The 16,437-nt window shown below is 50.8% G+C and overlaps 28 non-coding genes across 28 annotated transcripts; all 28 read right to left on the bottom strand.

Annotated features, from left to right (window-relative positions):
- Window positions 1-619: 619 nt before the first annotated feature.
- Trnan-guu (transfer RNA asparagine (anticodon GUU)) lies at window positions 620-693 on the bottom strand. Its single transcript has one exon. It is a non-coding gene; the product is annotated as a tRNA-Asn (tRNA).
- A 323-nt stretch (window positions 694-1,016) lies between these two features.
- Trnat-cgu (transfer RNA threonine (anticodon CGU)) lies at window positions 1,017-1,088 on the bottom strand. Its single transcript has one exon. It is a non-coding gene; the product is annotated as a tRNA-Thr (tRNA).
- A 689-nt stretch (window positions 1,089-1,777) lies between these two features.
- Window positions 1,778-1,851, bottom strand: Trnan-guu (transfer RNA asparagine (anticodon GUU)). Its single transcript has one exon. It is a non-coding gene; the product is annotated as a tRNA-Asn (tRNA).
- Window positions 1,852-2,174: 323 nt separating this feature from the next.
- Window positions 2,175-2,246, bottom strand: Trnat-cgu (transfer RNA threonine (anticodon CGU)). The gene has a single exon. It is a non-coding gene; the product is annotated as a tRNA-Thr (tRNA).
- Window positions 2,247-2,935: 689 nt separating this feature from the next.
- On the bottom strand, window positions 2,936-3,009 carry Trnan-guu (transfer RNA asparagine (anticodon GUU)). Its single transcript has one exon. It is a non-coding gene; the product is annotated as a tRNA-Asn (tRNA).
- A 323-nt stretch (window positions 3,010-3,332) lies between these two features.
- Window positions 3,333-3,404, bottom strand: Trnat-cgu (transfer RNA threonine (anticodon CGU)). The gene has a single exon. It is a non-coding gene; the product is annotated as a tRNA-Thr (tRNA).
- Window positions 3,405-4,093: 689 nt separating this feature from the next.
- Trnan-guu (transfer RNA asparagine (anticodon GUU)) lies at window positions 4,094-4,167 on the bottom strand. Its single transcript has one exon. It is a non-coding gene; the product is annotated as a tRNA-Asn (tRNA).
- A 323-nt stretch (window positions 4,168-4,490) lies between these two features.
- Trnat-cgu (transfer RNA threonine (anticodon CGU)) lies at window positions 4,491-4,562 on the bottom strand. The gene has a single exon. It is a non-coding gene; the product is annotated as a tRNA-Thr (tRNA).
- A 689-nt stretch (window positions 4,563-5,251) lies between these two features.
- On the bottom strand, window positions 5,252-5,325 carry Trnan-guu (transfer RNA asparagine (anticodon GUU)). The gene has a single exon. It is a non-coding gene; the product is annotated as a tRNA-Asn (tRNA).
- A 323-nt stretch (window positions 5,326-5,648) lies between these two features.
- Window positions 5,649-5,720, bottom strand: Trnat-cgu (transfer RNA threonine (anticodon CGU)). The gene has a single exon. It is a non-coding gene; the product is annotated as a tRNA-Thr (tRNA).
- Window positions 5,721-6,409: 689 nt separating this feature from the next.
- On the bottom strand, window positions 6,410-6,483 carry Trnan-guu (transfer RNA asparagine (anticodon GUU)). The gene has a single exon. It is a non-coding gene; the product is annotated as a tRNA-Asn (tRNA).
- A 323-nt stretch (window positions 6,484-6,806) lies between these two features.
- Window positions 6,807-6,878, bottom strand: Trnat-cgu (transfer RNA threonine (anticodon CGU)). The gene has a single exon. It is a non-coding gene; the product is annotated as a tRNA-Thr (tRNA).
- A 689-nt stretch (window positions 6,879-7,567) lies between these two features.
- On the bottom strand, window positions 7,568-7,641 carry Trnan-guu (transfer RNA asparagine (anticodon GUU)). Its single transcript has one exon. It is a non-coding gene; the product is annotated as a tRNA-Asn (tRNA).
- Window positions 7,642-7,964: 323 nt separating this feature from the next.
- On the bottom strand, window positions 7,965-8,036 carry Trnat-cgu (transfer RNA threonine (anticodon CGU)). The gene has a single exon. It is a non-coding gene; the product is annotated as a tRNA-Thr (tRNA).
- Window positions 8,037-8,725: 689 nt separating this feature from the next.
- Window positions 8,726-8,799, bottom strand: Trnan-guu (transfer RNA asparagine (anticodon GUU)). Its single transcript has one exon. It is a non-coding gene; the product is annotated as a tRNA-Asn (tRNA).
- A 323-nt stretch (window positions 8,800-9,122) lies between these two features.
- On the bottom strand, window positions 9,123-9,194 carry Trnat-cgu (transfer RNA threonine (anticodon CGU)). Its single transcript has one exon. It is a non-coding gene; the product is annotated as a tRNA-Thr (tRNA).
- Window positions 9,195-9,883: 689 nt separating this feature from the next.
- Trnan-guu (transfer RNA asparagine (anticodon GUU)) lies at window positions 9,884-9,957 on the bottom strand. The gene has a single exon. It is a non-coding gene; the product is annotated as a tRNA-Asn (tRNA).
- Window positions 9,958-10,280: 323 nt separating this feature from the next.
- Trnat-cgu (transfer RNA threonine (anticodon CGU)) lies at window positions 10,281-10,352 on the bottom strand. Its single transcript has one exon. It is a non-coding gene; the product is annotated as a tRNA-Thr (tRNA).
- A 689-nt stretch (window positions 10,353-11,041) lies between these two features.
- On the bottom strand, window positions 11,042-11,115 carry Trnan-guu (transfer RNA asparagine (anticodon GUU)). The gene has a single exon. It is a non-coding gene; the product is annotated as a tRNA-Asn (tRNA).
- A 323-nt stretch (window positions 11,116-11,438) lies between these two features.
- Window positions 11,439-11,510, bottom strand: Trnat-cgu (transfer RNA threonine (anticodon CGU)). The gene has a single exon. It is a non-coding gene; the product is annotated as a tRNA-Thr (tRNA).
- Window positions 11,511-12,199: 689 nt separating this feature from the next.
- Trnan-guu (transfer RNA asparagine (anticodon GUU)) lies at window positions 12,200-12,273 on the bottom strand. The gene has a single exon. It is a non-coding gene; the product is annotated as a tRNA-Asn (tRNA).
- A 323-nt stretch (window positions 12,274-12,596) lies between these two features.
- Trnat-cgu (transfer RNA threonine (anticodon CGU)) lies at window positions 12,597-12,668 on the bottom strand. The gene has a single exon. It is a non-coding gene; the product is annotated as a tRNA-Thr (tRNA).
- A 689-nt stretch (window positions 12,669-13,357) lies between these two features.
- Trnan-guu (transfer RNA asparagine (anticodon GUU)) lies at window positions 13,358-13,431 on the bottom strand. Its single transcript has one exon. It is a non-coding gene; the product is annotated as a tRNA-Asn (tRNA).
- A 323-nt stretch (window positions 13,432-13,754) lies between these two features.
- On the bottom strand, window positions 13,755-13,826 carry Trnat-cgu (transfer RNA threonine (anticodon CGU)). The gene has a single exon. It is a non-coding gene; the product is annotated as a tRNA-Thr (tRNA).
- A 689-nt stretch (window positions 13,827-14,515) lies between these two features.
- On the bottom strand, window positions 14,516-14,589 carry Trnan-guu (transfer RNA asparagine (anticodon GUU)). Its single transcript has one exon. It is a non-coding gene; the product is annotated as a tRNA-Asn (tRNA).
- A 323-nt stretch (window positions 14,590-14,912) lies between these two features.
- Trnat-cgu (transfer RNA threonine (anticodon CGU)) lies at window positions 14,913-14,984 on the bottom strand. Its single transcript has one exon. It is a non-coding gene; the product is annotated as a tRNA-Thr (tRNA).
- Window positions 14,985-15,673: 689 nt separating this feature from the next.
- Trnan-guu (transfer RNA asparagine (anticodon GUU)) lies at window positions 15,674-15,747 on the bottom strand. Its single transcript has one exon. It is a non-coding gene; the product is annotated as a tRNA-Asn (tRNA).
- A 323-nt stretch (window positions 15,748-16,070) lies between these two features.
- Trnat-cgu (transfer RNA threonine (anticodon CGU)) lies at window positions 16,071-16,142 on the bottom strand. Its single transcript has one exon. It is a non-coding gene; the product is annotated as a tRNA-Thr (tRNA).
- Between the last annotated feature and the right edge of the window lie 295 nt (window positions 16,143-16,437).

The following is a 16,437-nucleotide window of genomic DNA, read 5'->3' as shown; positions in this document are numbered from 1 at the left end:
GATATCGGATTTGGCACACAGCTGCTGCTGGGGGTGTCCACATGGCCGTTTTCCACATCTCTTGACTGTTTCGCCCTTACGATCGACGACGAGCGTCGTGCCACCAAACGTTTGCGGTCTGCACAATCTTGACCTAGTGCACAGTTTGTTGGATTGCGTGGCTCGACTGCGAAATGCGCCTTTCGGCTCCTCTCTCTGGCTGCAGTATGCTGTTGTCGACAGTGGCACTAGCGTTGCCCATGGGGCTTCATGTAAGGCGACTGCACGTCGCTCGGCCAGCAGCGGCCTACTGCAGACCGACACTTAAGAGACACCAAATAGAAATCGACATCGAGAGACAGGCCCTGTCATATGGCACTCGCGACGTATACGCTGAAATTGAATGTAAAGAATACGTCTTTTGTAGTGGGCGTCGCTCTACTGCAGTGTCACACATGACGAAGAAATAGGAAAACAGTAGAACGTCTGTGTAGGGCCATGTTTTTACCTACAGTGTCACTTGGCTGAATGTGTATAAGGCTCTGTGGCATCACTCAAACACAGCCAAGTTGTCACACTAGCTGTGTATCTCTAACAAAGTTGACGTATGTCCTCACCTCGGTGACGGTTAAAACGATTTCGCCGCAGGGTGGGCTCGAACCACCAACCTTTCGGTTAACAGCCGAACGCGCTAGCCGATTGCGCCACGGAGGCCTTGACTTGTGCTCTGCATCTCAACGCAATTCGTATGCCTTCTGCAGGAATCTCGCAGAATGGTAGCACCTGCTTACGCCTCTTCACATGGATAAAATGCATGCACACTGTAGCGAGGCTCGTACACGAATGACATCGCCAAGCATGACATCATACTACAAAATGCATACAAACCACTGTTCTGCCTATGCAATCAGAAAACCTCTGAGGCCAGCATGATACTTGTTATAGGTTGTAGAACATCCCTTTCATTCAGTGTACTGCCATGTGTTAGATGCTGCTCGAGATAGCTCCGCTCCTTGCGGGAAGGTTAAAAAAATGAATGCCTTCTGTGAGGTTCGAACTCACGACCCCTGGTTTACGAGACCAGTGCTCTACCACTGAGCTAAGAAGGCGGCAGCTTTGCGTTTGTGAGCTCTCCCCGAATTGTCACTTCATCATGCTGAATCTTGCAGCCCTCGACCAGATATCGGATTTGGCACACAGCTGCTGCTGGGGGTGTCCACATGGCCGTTTTCCACATCTCTTGACTGTTTCGCCCTTACGATCGACGACGAGCGTCGTGCCACCAAACGTTTGCGGTCTGCACAATCTTGACCTAGTGCACAGTTTGTTGGATTGCGTGGCCCGACTGCGAAATGCGCCTTTCGGCTCCTCTCTCTGGCTGCAGTATGCTGTTGTCGACAGTGGCACTAGCGTTGCCCATGGGGCTTCATGTAAGGCGACTGCACGTCGCTCGGCCAGCAGCGGCCTACTGCAGACCGACACTTAAGAGACACCAAATAGAAATCGACATCGAGAGACAGGCCCTGTCATATGGCACTCGCGACGTATACGCTGAAATTGAATGTAAAGAATACGTCTTTTGTAGTGGGCGTCGCTCTACTGCAGTGTCACACATGACGAAGAAATAGGAAAACAGTAGAACGTCTGTGTAGGGCCATGTTTTTACCTACAGTGTCACTTGGCTGAATGTGTATAAGGCTCTGTGGCATCACTCAAACACAGCCAAGTTGTCACACTAGCTGTGTATCTCTAACAAAGTTGACGTATGTCCTCACCTCGGTGACGGTTAAAACGATTTCGCCCCCGGGTGGGCTCGAACCACCAACCTTTCGGTTAACAGCCGAACGCGCTAGCCGATTGCGCCACGGAGGCCTTGACTTGTGCTCTGCATCTCAACGCAATTCGTATGCCTTCTGCAGGAATCTCGCAGAATGGTAGCACCTGCTTACGCCTCTTCACATGGATAAAATGCATGCACACTGTAGCGAGGCTCGTACACGAATGGCATCGCCAAGCATGACATCATACTACAAAATGCATACAAACCACTGTTCTGCCTATGCAATCAGAAAACCTCTGAGGCCAGCATGATACTTGTTATAGGTTGTAGAACATCCCTTTCATTCAGTGTACTGCCATGTGTTAGATGCTGCTCGAGATAGCTCCGCTCCTTGCGGGAAGGTTAAAAAAATGAATGCCTTCTGTGAGGTTCGAACTCACGACCCCTGGTTTACGAGACCAGTGCTCTACCACTGAGCTAAGCAGGCGGCAGCTTTGCGTTTGTGAGCTCTCCCCGAATTGTCACTTCATCATGCTGAATCTTGCAGCCCTCGACCAGATATCGGATTTGGCACACAGCTGCTGCTGGGGGTGTCCACATGGCCGTTTTCCACATCTCTTGACTGTTTCGCCCTTACGATCGACGACGAGCGTCGTGCCACCAAACGTTTGCGGTCTGCACAATCTTGACCTAGTGCACAGTTTGTTGGATTGCGTGGCTCGACTGCGAAATGCGCCTTTCGGCTCCTCTCTCTGGCTGCAGTATGCTGTTGTCGACAGTGGCACTAGCGTTGCCCATGGGGCTTCATGTAAGGCGACTGCACGTCGCTCGGCCAGCAGCGGCCTACTGCAGACCGACACTTAAGAGACACCAAATAGAAATCGACATCGAGAGACAGGCCCTGTCATATGGCACTCGCGACGTATACGCTGAAATTGAATGTAAAGAATACGTCTTTTGTAGTGGGCGTCGCTCTACTGCAGTGTCACACATGACGAAGAAATAGGAAAACAGTAGAACGTCTGTGTAGGGCCATGTTTTTACCTACAGTGTCACTTGGCTGAATGTGTATAAGGCTCTGTGGCATCACTCAAACACAGCCAAGTTGTCACACTAGCTGTGTATCTCTAACAAAGTTGACGTATGTCCTCACCTCGGTGACGGTTAAAACGATTTCGCCCCCGGGTGGGCTCGAACCACCAACCTTTCGGTTAACAGCCGAACGCGCTAGCCGATTGCGCCACGGAGGCCTTGACTTGTGCTCTGCATCTCAACGCAATTCGTATGCCTTCTGCAGGAATCTCGCAGAATGGTAGCACCTGCTTACGCCTCTTCACATGGATAAAATGCATGCACACTGTAGCGAGGCTCGTACACGAATGACATCGCCAAGCATGACATCATACTACAAAATGCATACAAACCACTGTTCTGCCTATGCAATCAGAAAACCTCTGAGGCCAGCATGATACTTGTTATAGGTTGTAGAACATCCCTTTCATTCAGTGTACTGCCATGTGTTAGATGCTGCTCGAGATAGCTCCGCTCCTTGCGGGAAGGTTAAAAAAATGAATGCCTTCTGTGAGGTTCGAACTCACGACCCCTGGTTTACGAGACCAGTGCTCTACCACTGAGCTAAGAAGGCGGCAGCTTTGCGTTTGTGAGCTCTCCCCGAATTGTCACTTCATCATGCTGAATCTTGCAGCCCTCGACCAGATATCGGATTTGGCACACAGCTGCTGCTGGGGGTGTCCACATGGCCGTTTTCCACATCTCTTGACTGTTTCGCCCTTACGATCGACGACGAGCGTCGTGCCACCAAACGTTTGCGGTCTGCACAATCTTGACCTAGTGCACAGTTTGTTGGATTGCGTGGCTCGACTGCGAAATGCGCCTTTCGGCTCCTCTCTCTGGCTGCAGTATGCTGTTGTCGACAGTGGCACTAGCGTTGCCCATGGGGCTTCATGTAAGGCGACTGCACGTCGCTCGGCCAGCAGCGGCCTACTGCAGACCGACACTTAAGAGACACCAAATAGAAATCGACATCGAGAGACAGGCCCTGTCATATGGCACTCGCGACGTATACGCTGAAATTGAATGTAAAGAATACGTCTTTTGTAGTGGGCGTCGCTCTACTGCAGTGTCACACATGACGAAGAAATAGGAAAACAGTAGAACGTCTGTGTAGGGCCATGTTTTTACCTACAGTGTCACTTGGCTGAATGTGTATAAGGCTCTGTGGCATCACTCAAACACAGCCAAGTTGTCACACTAGCTGTGTATCTCTAACAAAGTTGACGTATGTCCTCACCTCGGTGACGGTTAAAACGATTTCGCCGCAGGGTGGGCTCGAACCACCAACCTTTCGGTTAACAGCCGAACGCGCTAGCCGATTGCGCCACGGAGGCCTTGACTTGTGCTCTGCATCTCAACGCAATTCGTATGCCTTCTGCAGGAATCTCGCAGAATGGTAGCACCTGCTTACGCCTCTTCACATGGATAAAATGCATGCACACTGTAGCGAGGCTCGTACACGAATGACATCGCCAAGCATGACATCATACTACAAAATGCATACAAACCACTGTTCTGCCTATGCAATCAGAAAACCTCTGAGGCCAGCATGATACTTGTTATAGGTTGTAGAACATCCCTTTCATTCAGTGTACTGCCATGTGTTAGATGCTGCTCGAGATAGCTCCGCTCCTTGCGGGAAGGTTAAAAAAATGAATGCCTTCTGTGAGGTTCGAACTCACGACCCCTGGTTTACGAGACCAGTGCTCTACCACTGAGCTAAGAAGGCGGCAGCTTTGCGTTTGTGAGCTCTCCCCGAATTGTCACTTCATCATGCTGAATCTTGCAGCCCTCGACCAGATATCGGATTTGGCACACAGCTGCTGCTGGGGGTGTCCACATGGCCGTTTTCCACATCTCTTGACTGTTTCGCCCTTACGATCGACGACGAGCGTCGTGCCACCAAACGTTTGCGGTCTGCACAATCTTGACCTAGTGCACAGTTTGTTGGATTGCGTGGCTCGACTGCGAAATGCGCCTTTCGGCTCCTCTCTCTGGCTGCAGTATGCTGTTGTCGACAGTGGCACTAGCGTTGCCCATGGGGCTTCATGTAAGGCGACTGCACGTCGCTCGGCCAGCAGCGGCCTACTGCAGACCGACACTTAAGAGACACCAAATAGAAATCGACATCGAGAGACAGGCCCTGTCATATGGCACTCGCGACGTATACGCTGAAATTGAATGTAAAGAATACGTCTTTTGTAGTGGGCGTCGCTCTACTGCAGTGTCACACATGACGAAGAAATAGGAAAACAGTAGAACGTCTGTGTAGGGCCATGTTTTTACCTACAGTGTCACTTGGCTGAATGTGTATAAGGCTCTGTGGCATCACTCAAACACAGCCAAGTTGTCACACTAGCTGTGTATCTCTAACAAAGTTGACGTATGTCCTCACCTCGGTGACGGTTAAAACGATTTCGCCCCCGGGTGGGCTCGAACCACCAACCTTTCGGTTAACAGCCGAACGCGCTAGCCGATTGCGCCACGGAGGCCTTGACTTGTGCTCTGCATCTCAACGCAATTCGTATGCCTTCTGCAGGAATCTCGCAGAATGGTAGCACCTGCTTACGCCTCTTCACATGGATAAAATGCATGCACACTGTAGCGAGGCTCGTACACGAATGGCATCGCCAAGCATGACATCATACTACAAAATGCATACAAACCACTGTTCTGCCTATGCAATCAGAAAACCTCTGAGGCCAGCATGATACTTGTTATAGGTTGTAGAACATCCCTTTCATTCAGTGTACTGCCATGTGTTAGATGCTGCTCGAGATAGCTCCGCTCCTTGCGGGAAGGTTAAAAAAATGAATGCCTTCTGTGAGGTTCGAACTCACGACCCCTGGTTTACGAGACCAGTGCTCTACCACTGAGCTAAGAAGGCGGCAGCTTTGCGTTTGTGAGCTCTCCCCGAATTGTCACTTCATCATGCTGAATCTTGCAGCCCTCGACCAGATATCGGATTTGGCACACAGCTGCTGCTGGGGGTGTCCACATGGCCGTTTTCCACATCTCTTGACTGTTTCGCCCTTACGATCGACGACGAGCGTCGTGCCACCAAACGTTTGCGGTCTGCACAATCTTGACCTAGTGCACAGTTTGTTGGATTGCGTGGCTCGACTGCGAAATGCGCCTTTCGGCTCCTCTCTCTGGCTGCAGTATGCTGTTGTCGACAGTGGCACTAGCGTTGCCCATGGGGCTTCATGTAAGGCGACTGCACGTCGCTCGGCCAGCAGCGGCCTACTGCAGACCGACACTTAAGAGACACCAAATAGAAATCGACATCGAGAGACAGGCCCTGTCATATGGCACTCGCGACGTATACGCTGAAATTGAATGTAAAGAATACGTCTTTTGTAGTGGGCGTCGCTCTACTGCAGTGTCACACATGACGAAGAAATAGGAAAACAGTAGAACGTCTGTGTAGGGCCATGTTTTTACCTACAGTGTCACTTGGCTGAATGTGTATAAGGCTCTGTGGCATCACTCAAACACAGCCAAGTTGTCACACTAGCTGTGTATCTCTAACAAAGTTGACGTATGTCCTCACCTCGGTGACGGTTAAAACGATTTCGCCGCAGGGTGGGCTCGAACCACCAACCTTTCGGTTAACAGCCGAACGCGCTAGCCGATTGCGCCACGGAGGCCTTGACTTGTGCTCTGCATCTCAACGCAATTCGTATGCCTTCTGCAGGAATCTCGCAGAATGGTAGCACCTGCTTACGCCTCTTCACATGGATAAAATGCATGCACACTGTAGCGAGGCTCGTACACGAATGACATCGCCAAGCATGACATCATACTACAAAATGCATACAAACCACTGTTCTGCCTATGCAATCAGAAAACCTCTGAGGCCAGCATGATACTTGTTATAGGTTGTAGAACATCCCTTTCATTCAGTGTACTGCCATGTGTTAGATGCTGCTCGAGATAGCTCCGCTCCTTGCGGGAAGGTTAAAAAAATGAATGCCTTCTGTGAGGTTCGAACTCACGACCCCTGGTTTACGAGACCAGTGCTCTACCACTGAGCTAAGAAGGCGGCAGCTTTGCGTTTGTGAGCTCTCCCCGAATTGTCACTTCATCATGCTGAATCTTGCAGCCCTCGACCAGATATCGGATTTGGCACACAGCTGCTGCTGGGGGTGTCCACATGGCCGTTTTCCACATCTCTTGACTGTTTCGCCCTTACGATCGACGACGAGCGTCGTGCCACCAAACGTTTGCGGTCTGCACAATCTTGACCTAGTGCACAGTTTGTTGGATTGCGTGGCCCGACTGCGAAATGCGCCTTTCGGCTCCTCTCTCTGGCTGCAGTATGCTGTTGTCGACAGTGGCACTAGCGTTGCCCATGGGGCTTCATGTAAGGCGACTGCACGTCGCTCGGCCAGCAGCGGCCTACTGCAGACCGACACTTAAGAGACACCAAATAGAAATCGACATCGAGAGACAGGCCCTGTCATATGGCACTCGCGACGTATACGCTGAAATTGAATGTAAAGAATACGTCTTTTGTAGTGGGCGTCGCTCTACTGCAGTGTCACACATGACGAAGAAATAGGAAAACAGTAGAACGTCTGTGTAGGGCCATGTTTTTACCTACAGTGTCACTTGGCTGAATGTGTATAAGGCTCTGTGGCATCACTCAAACACAGCCAAGTTGTCACACTAGCTGTGTATCTCTAACAAAGTTGACGTATGTCCTCACCTCGGTGACGGTTAAAACGATTTCGCCCCCGGGTGGGCTCGAACCACCAACCTTTCGGTTAACAGCCGAACGCGCTAGCCGATTGCGCCACGGAGGCCTTGACTTGTGCTCTGCATCTCAACGCAATTCGTATGCCTTCTGCAGGAATCTCGCAGAATGGTAGCACCTGCTTACGCCTCTTCACATGGATAAAATGCATGCACACTGTAGCGAGGCTCGTACACGAATGGCATCGCCAAGCATGACATCATACTACAAAATGCATACAAACCACTGTTCTGCCTATGCAATCAGAAAACCTCTGAGGCCAGCATGATACTTGTTATAGGTTGTAGAACATCCCTTTCATTCAGTGTACTGCCATGTGTTAGATGCTGCTCGAGATAGCTCCGCTCCTTGCGGGAAGGTTAAAAAAATGAATGCCTTCTGTGAGGTTCGAACTCACGACCCCTGGTTTACGAGACCAGTGCTCTACCACTGAGCTAAGCAGGCGGCAGCTTTGCGTTTGTGAGCTCTCCCCGAATTGTCACTTCATCATGCTGAATCTTGCAGCCCTCGACCAGATATCGGATTTGGCACACAGCTGCTGCTGGGGGTGTCCACATGGCCGTTTTCCACATCTCTTGACTGTTTCGCCCTTACGATCGACGACGAGCGTCGTGCCACCAAACGTTTGCGGTCTGCACAATCTTGACCTAGTGCACAGTTTGTTGGATTGCGTGGCTCGACTGCGAAATGCGCCTTTCGGCTCCTCTCTCTGGCTGCAGTATGCTGTTGTCGACAGTGGCACTAGCGTTGCCCATGGGGCTTCATGTAAGGCGACTGCACGTCGCTCGGCCAGCAGCGGCCTACTGCAGACCGACACTTAAGAGACACCAAATAGAAATCGACATCGAGAGACAGGCCCTGTCATATGGCACTCGCGACGTATACGCTGAAATTGAATGTAAAGAATACGTCTTTTGTAGTGGGCGTCGCTCTACTGCAGTGTCACACATGACGAAGAAATAGGAAAACAGTAGAACGTCTGTGTAGGGCCATGTTTTTACCTACAGTGTCACTTGGCTGAATGTGTATAAGGCTCTGTGGCATCACTCAAACACAGCCAAGTTGTCACACTAGCTGTGTATCTCTAACAAAGTTGACGTATGTCCTCACCTCGGTGACGGTTAAAACGATTTCGCCCCCGGGTGGGCTCGAACCACCAACCTTTCGGTTAACAGCCGAACGCGCTAGCCGATTGCGCCACGGAGGCCTTGACTTGTGCTCTGCATCTCAACGCAATTCGTATGCCTTCTGCAGGAATCTCGCAGAATGGTAGCACCTGCTTACGCCTCTTCACATGGATAAAATGCATGCACACTGTAGCGAGGCTCGTACACGAATGACATCGCCAAGCATGACATCATACTACAAAATGCATACAAACCACTGTTCTGCCTATGCAATCAGAAAACCTCTGAGGCCAGCATGATACTTGTTATAGGTTGTAGAACATCCCTTTCATTCAGTGTACTGCCATGTGTTAGATGCTGCTCGAGATAGCTCCGCTCCTTGCGGGAAGGTTAAAAAAATGAATGCCTTCTGTGAGGTTCGAACTCACGACCCCTGGTTTACGAGACCAGTGCTCTACCACTGAGCTAAGAAGGCGGCAGCTTTGCGTTTGTGAGCTCTCCCCGAATTGTCACTTCATCATGCTGAATCTTGCAGCCCTCGACCAGATATCGGATTTGGCACACAGCTGCTGCTGGGGGTGTCCACATGGCCGTTTTCCACATCTCTTGACTGTTTCGCCCTTACGATCGACGACGAGCGTCGTGCCACCAAACGTTTGCGGTCTGCACAATCTTGACCTAGTGCACAGTTTGTTGGATTGCGTGGCTCGACTGCGAAATGCGCCTTTCGGCTCCTCTCTCTGGCTGCAGTATGCTGTTGTCGACAGTGGCACTAGCGTTGCCCATGGGGCTTCATGTAAGGCGACTGCACGTCGCTCGGCCAGCAGCGGCCTACTGCAGACCGACACTTAAGAGACACCAAATAGAAATCGACATCGAGAGACAGGCCCTGTCATATGGCACTCGCGACGTATACGCTGAAATTGAATGTAAAGAATACGTCTTTTGTAGTGGGCGTCGCTCTACTGCAGTGTCACACATGACGAAGAAATAGGAAAACAGTAGAACGTCTGTGTAGGGCCATGTTTTTACCTACAGTGTCACTTGGCTGAATGTGTATAAGGCTCTGTGGCATCACTCAAACACAGCCAAGTTGTCACACTAGCTGTGTATCTCTAACAAAGTTGACGTATGTCCTCACCTCGGTGACGGTTAAAACGATTTCGCCCCCGGGTGGGCTCGAACCACCAACCTTTCGGTTAACAGCCGAACGCGCTAGCCGATTGCGCCACGGAGGCCTTGACTTGTGCTCTGCATCTCAACGCAATTCGTATGCCTTCTGCAGGAATCTCGCAGAATGGTAGCACCTGCTTACGCCTCTTCACATGGATAAAATGCATGCACACTGTAGCGAGGCTCGTACACGAATGGCATCGCCAAGCATGACATCATACTACAAAATGCATACAAACCACTGTTCTGCCTATGCAATCAGAAAACCTCTGAGGCCAGCATGATACTTGTTATAGGTTGTAGAACATCCCTTTCATTCAGTGTACTGCCATGTGTTAGATGCTGCTCGAGATAGCTCCGCTCCTTGCGGGAAGGTTAAAAAAATGAATGCCTTCTGTGAGGTTCGAACTCACGACCCCTGGTTTACGAGACCAGTGCTCTACCACTGAGCTAAGAAGGCGGCAGCTTTGCGTTTGTGAGCTCTCCCCGAATTGTCACTTCATCATGCTGAATCTTGCAGCCCTCGACCAGATATCGGATTTGGCACACAGCTGCTGCTGGGGGTGTCCACATGGCCGTTTTCCACATCTCTTGACTGTTTCGCCCTTACGATCGACGACGAGCGTCGTGCCACCAAACGTTTGCGGTCTGCACAATCTTGACCTAGTGCACAGTTTGTTGGATTGCGTGGCTCGACTGCGAAATGCGCCTTTCGGCTCCTCTCTCTGGCTGCAGTATGCTGTTGTCGACAGTGGCACTAGCGTTGCCCATGGGGCTTCATGTAAGGCGACTGCACGTCGCTCGGCCAGCAGCGGCCTACTGCAGACCGACACTTAAGAGACACCAAATAGAAATCGACATCGAGAGACAGGCCCTGTCATATGGCACTCGCGACGTATACGCTGAAATTGAATGTAAAGAATACGTCTTTTGTAGTGGGCGTCGCTCTACTGCAGTGTCACACATGACGAAGAAATAGGAAAACAGTAGAACGTCTGTGTAGGGCCATGTTTTTACCTACAGTGTCACTTGGCTGAATGTGTATAAGGCTCTGTGGCATCACTCAAACACAGCCAAGTTGTCACACTAGCTGTGTATCTCTAACAAAGTTGACGTATGTCCTCACCTCGGTGACGGTTAAAACGATTTCGCCGCAGGGTGGGCTCGAACCACCAACCTTTCGGTTAACAGCCGAACGCGCTAGCCGATTGCGCCACGGAGGCCTTGACTTGTGCTCTGCATCTCAACGCAATTCGTATGCCTTCTGCAGGAATCTCGCAGAATGGTAGCACCTGCTTACGCCTCTTCACATGGATAAAATGCATGCACACTGTAGCGAGGCTCGTACACGAATGACATCGCCAAGCATGACATCATACTACAAAATGCATACAAACCACTGTTCTGCCTATGCAATCAGAAAACCTCTGAGGCCAGCATGATACTTGTTATAGGTTGTAGAACATCCCTTTCATTCAGTGTACTGCCATGTGTTAGATGCTGCTCGAGATAGCTCCGCTCCTTGCGGGAAGGTTAAAAAAATGAATGCCTTCTGTGAGGTTCGAACTCACGACCCCTGGTTTACGAGACCAGTGCTCTACCACTGAGCTAAGAAGGCGGCAGCTTTGCGTTTGTGAGCTCTCCCCGAATTGTCACTTCATCATGCTGAATCTTGCAGCCCTCGACCAGATATCGGATTTGGCACACAGCTGCTGCTGGGGGTGTCCACATGGCCGTTTTCCACATCTCTTGACTGTTTCGCCCTTACGATCGACGACGAGCGTCGTGCCACCAAACGTTTGCGGTCTGCACAATCTTGACCTAGTGCACAGTTTGTTGGATTGCGTGGCTCGACTGCGAAATGCGCCTTTCGGCTCCTCTCTCTGGCTGCAGTATGCTGTTGTCGACAGTGGCACTAGCGTTGCCCATGGGGCTTCATGTAAGGCGACTGCACGTCGCTCGGCCAGCAGCGGCCTACTGCAGACCGACACTTAAGAGACACCAAATAGAAATCGACATCGAGAGACAGGCCCTGTCATATGGCACTCGCGACGTATACGCTGAAATTGAATGTAAAGAATACGTCTTTTGTAGTGGGCGTCGCTCTACTGCAGTGTCACACATGACGAAGAAATAGGAAAACAGTAGAACGTCTGTGTAGGGCCATGTTTTTACCTACAGTGTCACTTGGCTGAATGTGTATAAGGCTCTGTGGCATCACTCAAACACAGCCAAGTTGTCACACTAGCTGTGTATCTCTAACAAAGTTGACGTATGTCCTCACCTCGGTGACGGTTAAAACGATTTCGCCCCCGGGTGGGCTCGAACCACCAACCTTTCGGTTAACAGCCGAACGCGCTAGCCGATTGCGCCACGGAGGCCTTGACTTGTGCTCTGCATCTCAACGCAATTCGTATGCCTTCTGCAGGAATCTCGCAGAATGGTAGCACCTGCTTACGCCTCTTCACATGGATAAAATGCATGCACACTGTAGCGAGGCTCGTACACGAATGGCATCGCCAAGCATGACATCATACTACAAAATGCATACAAACCACTGTTCTGCCTATGCAATCAGAAAACCTCTGAGGCCAGCATGATACTTGTTATAGGTTGTAGAACATCCCTTTCATTCAGTGTACTGCCATGTGTTAGATGCTGCTCGAGATAGCTCCGCTCCTTGCGGGAAGGTTAAAAAAATGAATGCCTTCTGTGAGGTTCGAACTCACGACCCCTGGTTTACGAGACCAGTGCTCTACCACTGAGCTAAGCAGGCGGCAGCTTTGCGTTTGTGAGCTCTCCCCGAATTGTCACTTCATCATGCTGAATCTTGCAGCCCTCGACCAGATATCGGATTTGGCACACAGCTGCTGCTGGGGGTGTCCACATGGCCGTTTTCCACATCTCTTGACTGTTTCGCCCTTACGATCGACGACGAGCGTCGTGCCACCAAACGTTTGCGGTCTGCACAATCTTGACCTAGTGCACAGTTTGTTGGATTGCGTGGCTCGACTGCGAAATGCGCCTTTCGGCTCCTCTCTCTGGCTGCAGTATGCTGTTGTCGACAGTGGCACTAGCGTTGCCCATGGGGCTTCATGTAAGGCGACTGCACGTCGCTCGGCCAGCAGCGGCCTACTGCAGACCGACACTTAAGAGACACCAAATAGAAATCGACATCGAGAGACAGGCCCTGTCATATGGCACTCGCGACGTATACGCTGAAATTGAATGTAAAGAATACGTCTTTTGTAGTGGGCGTCGCTCTACTGCAGTGTCACACATGACGAAGAAATAGGAAAACAGTAGAACGTCTGTGTAGGGCCATGTTTTTACCTACAGTGTCACTTGGCTGAATGTGTATAAGGCTCTGTGGCATCACTCAAACACAGCCAAGTTGTCACACTAGCTGTGTATCTCTAACAAAGTTGACGTATGTCCTCACCTCGGTGACGGTTAAAACGATTTCGCCGCAGGGTGGGCTCGAACCACCAACCTTTCGGTTAACAGCCGAACGCGCTAGCCGATTGCGCCACGGAGGCCTTGACTTGTGCTCTGCATCTCAACGCAATTCGTATGCCTTCTGCAGGAATCTCGCAGAATGGTAGCACCTGCTTACGCCTCTTCACATGGATAAAATGCATGCACACTGTAGCGAGGCTCGTACACGAATGACATCGCCAAGCATGACATCATACTACAAAATGCATACAAACCACTGTTCTGCCTATGCAATCAGAAAACCTCTGAGGCCAGCATGATACTTGTTATAGGTTGTAGAACATCCCTTTCATTCAGTGTACTGCCATGTGTTAGATGCTGCTCGAGATAGCTCCGCTCCTTGCGGGAAGGTTAAAAAAATGAATGCCTTCTGTGAGGTTCGAACTCACGACCCCTGGTTTACGAGACCAGTGCTCTACCACTGAGCTAAGAAGGCGGCAGCTTTGCGTTTGTGAGCTCTCCCCGAATTGTCACTTCATCATGCTGAATCTTGCAGCCCTCGACCAGATATCGGATTTGGCACACAGCTGCTGCTGGGGGTGTCCACATGGCCGTTTTCCACATCTCTTGACTGTTTCGCCCTTACGATCGACGACGAGCGTCGTGCCACCAAACGTTTGCGGTCTGCACAATCTTGACCTAGTGCACAGTTTGTTGGATTGCGTGGCTCGACTGCGAAATGCGCCTTTCGGCTCCTCTCTCTGGCTGCAGTATGCTGTTGTCGACAGTGGCACTAGCGTTGCCCATGGGGCTTCATGTAAGGCGACTGCACGTCGCTCGGCCAGCAGCGGCCTACTGCAGACCGACACTTAAGAGACACCAAATAGAAATCGACATCGAGAGACAGGCCCTGTCATATGGCACTCGCGACGTATACGCTGAAATTGAATGTAAAGAATACGTCTTTTGTAGTGGGCGTCGCTCTACTGCAGTGTCACACATGACGAAGAAATAGGAAAACAGTAGAACGTCTGTGTAGGGCCATGTTTTTACCTACAGTGTCACTTGGCTGAATGTGTATAAGGCTCTGTGGCATCACTCAAACACAGCCAAGTTGTCACACTAGCTGTGTATCTCTAACAAAGTTGACGTATGTCCTCACCTCGGTGACGGTTAAAACGATTTCGCCCCCGGGTGGGCTCGAACCACCAACCTTTCGGTTAACAGCCGAACGCGCTAGCCGATTGCGCCACGGAGGCCTTGACTTGTGCTCTGCATCTCAACGCAATTCGTATGCCTTCTGCAGGAATCTCGCAGAATGGTAGCACCTGCTTACGCCTCTTCACATGGATAAAATGCATGCACACTGTAGCGAGGCTCGTACACGAATGGCATCGCCAAGCATGACATCATACTACAAAATGCATACAAACCACTGTTCTGCCTATGCAATCAGAAAACCTCTGAGGCCAGCATGATACTTGTTATAGGTTGTAGAACATCCCTTTCATTCAGTGTACTGCCATGTGTTAGATGCTGCTCGAGATAGCTCCGCTCCTTGCGGGAAGGTTAAAAAAATGAATGCCTTCTGTGAGGTTCGAACTCACGACCCCTGGTTTACGAGACCAGTGCTCTACCACTGAGCTAAGCAGGCGGCAGCTTTGCGTTTGTGAGCTCTCCCCGAATTGTCACTTCATCATGCTGAATCTTGCAGCCCTCGACCAGATATCGGATTTGGCACACAGCTGCTGCTGGGGGTGTCCACATGGCCGTTTTCCACATCTCTTGACTGTTTCGCCCTTACGATCGACGACGAGCGTCGTGCCACCAAACGTTTGCGGTCTGCACAATCTTGACCTAGTGCACAGTTTGTTGGATTGCGTGGCTCGACTGCGAAATGCGCCTTTCGGCTCCTCTCTCTGGCTGCAGTATGCTGTTGTCGACAGTGGCACTAGCGTTGCCCATGGGGCTTCATGTAAGGCGACTGCACGTCGCTCGGCCAGCAGCGGCCTACTGCAGACCGACACTTAAGAGACACCAAATAGAAATCGACATCGAGAGACAGGCCCTGTCATATGGCACTCGCGACGTATACGCTGAAATTGAATGTAAAGAATACGTCTTTTGTAGTGGGCGTCGCTCTACTGCAGTGTCACACATGACGAAGAAATAGGAAAACAGTAGAACGTCTGTGTAGGGCCATGTTTTTACCTACAGTGTCACTTGGCTGAATGTGTATAAGGCTCTGTGGCATCACTCAAACACAGCCAAGTTGTCACACTAGCTGTGTATCTCTAACAAAGTTGACGTATGTCCTCACCTCGGTGACGGTTAAAACGATTTCGCCCCCGGGTGGGCTCGAACCACCAACCTTTCGGTTAACAGCCGAACGCGCTAGCCGATTGCGCCACGGAGGCCTTGACTTGTGCTCTGCATCTCAACGCAATTCGTATGCCTTCTGCAGGAATCTCGCAGAATGGTAGCACCTGCTTACGCCTCTTCACATGGATAAAATGCATGCACACTGTAGCGAGGCTCGTACACGAATGACATCGCCAAGCATGACATCATACTACAAAATGCATACAAACCACTGTTCTGCCTATGCAATCAGAAAACCTCTGAGGCCAGCATGATACTTGTTATAGGTTGTAGAACATCCCTTTCATTCAGTGTACTGCCATGTGTTAGATGCTGCTCGAGATAGCTCCGCTCCTTGCGGGAAGGTTAAAAAAATGAATGCCTTCTGTGAGGTTCGAACTCACGACCCCTGGTTTACGAGACCAGTGCTCTACCACTGAGCTAAGAAGGCGGCAGCTTTGCGTTTGTGAGCTCTCCCCGAATTGTCACTTCATCATGCTGAATCTTGCAGCCCTCGACCAGATATCGGATTTGGCACACAGCTGCTGCTGGGGGTGTCCACATGGCCGTTTTCCACATCTCTTGACTGTTTCGCCCTTACGATCGACGACGAGCGTCGTGCCACCAAACGTTTGCGGTCTGCACAATCTTGACCTAGTGCACAGTTTGTTGGATTGCGTGGCTCGACTGCGAAATGCGCCTTTCGGCTCCTCTCTCTGGCTGCAGTATGCTGTTGTCGACAGTGG

This window comes from Schistocerca cancellata, unplaced genomic scaffold, assembly GCF_023864275.1.
Source record: "Schistocerca cancellata isolate TAMUIC-IGC-003103 unplaced genomic scaffold, iqSchCanc2.1 HiC_scaffold_884, whole genome shotgun sequence".
In the NCBI taxonomy this organism is placed as follows: Eukaryota; Metazoa; Arthropoda; class Insecta; order Orthoptera; family Acrididae; genus Schistocerca; species Schistocerca cancellata.
This window is presented reverse-complemented; position numbering and strand designations above follow the sequence as displayed.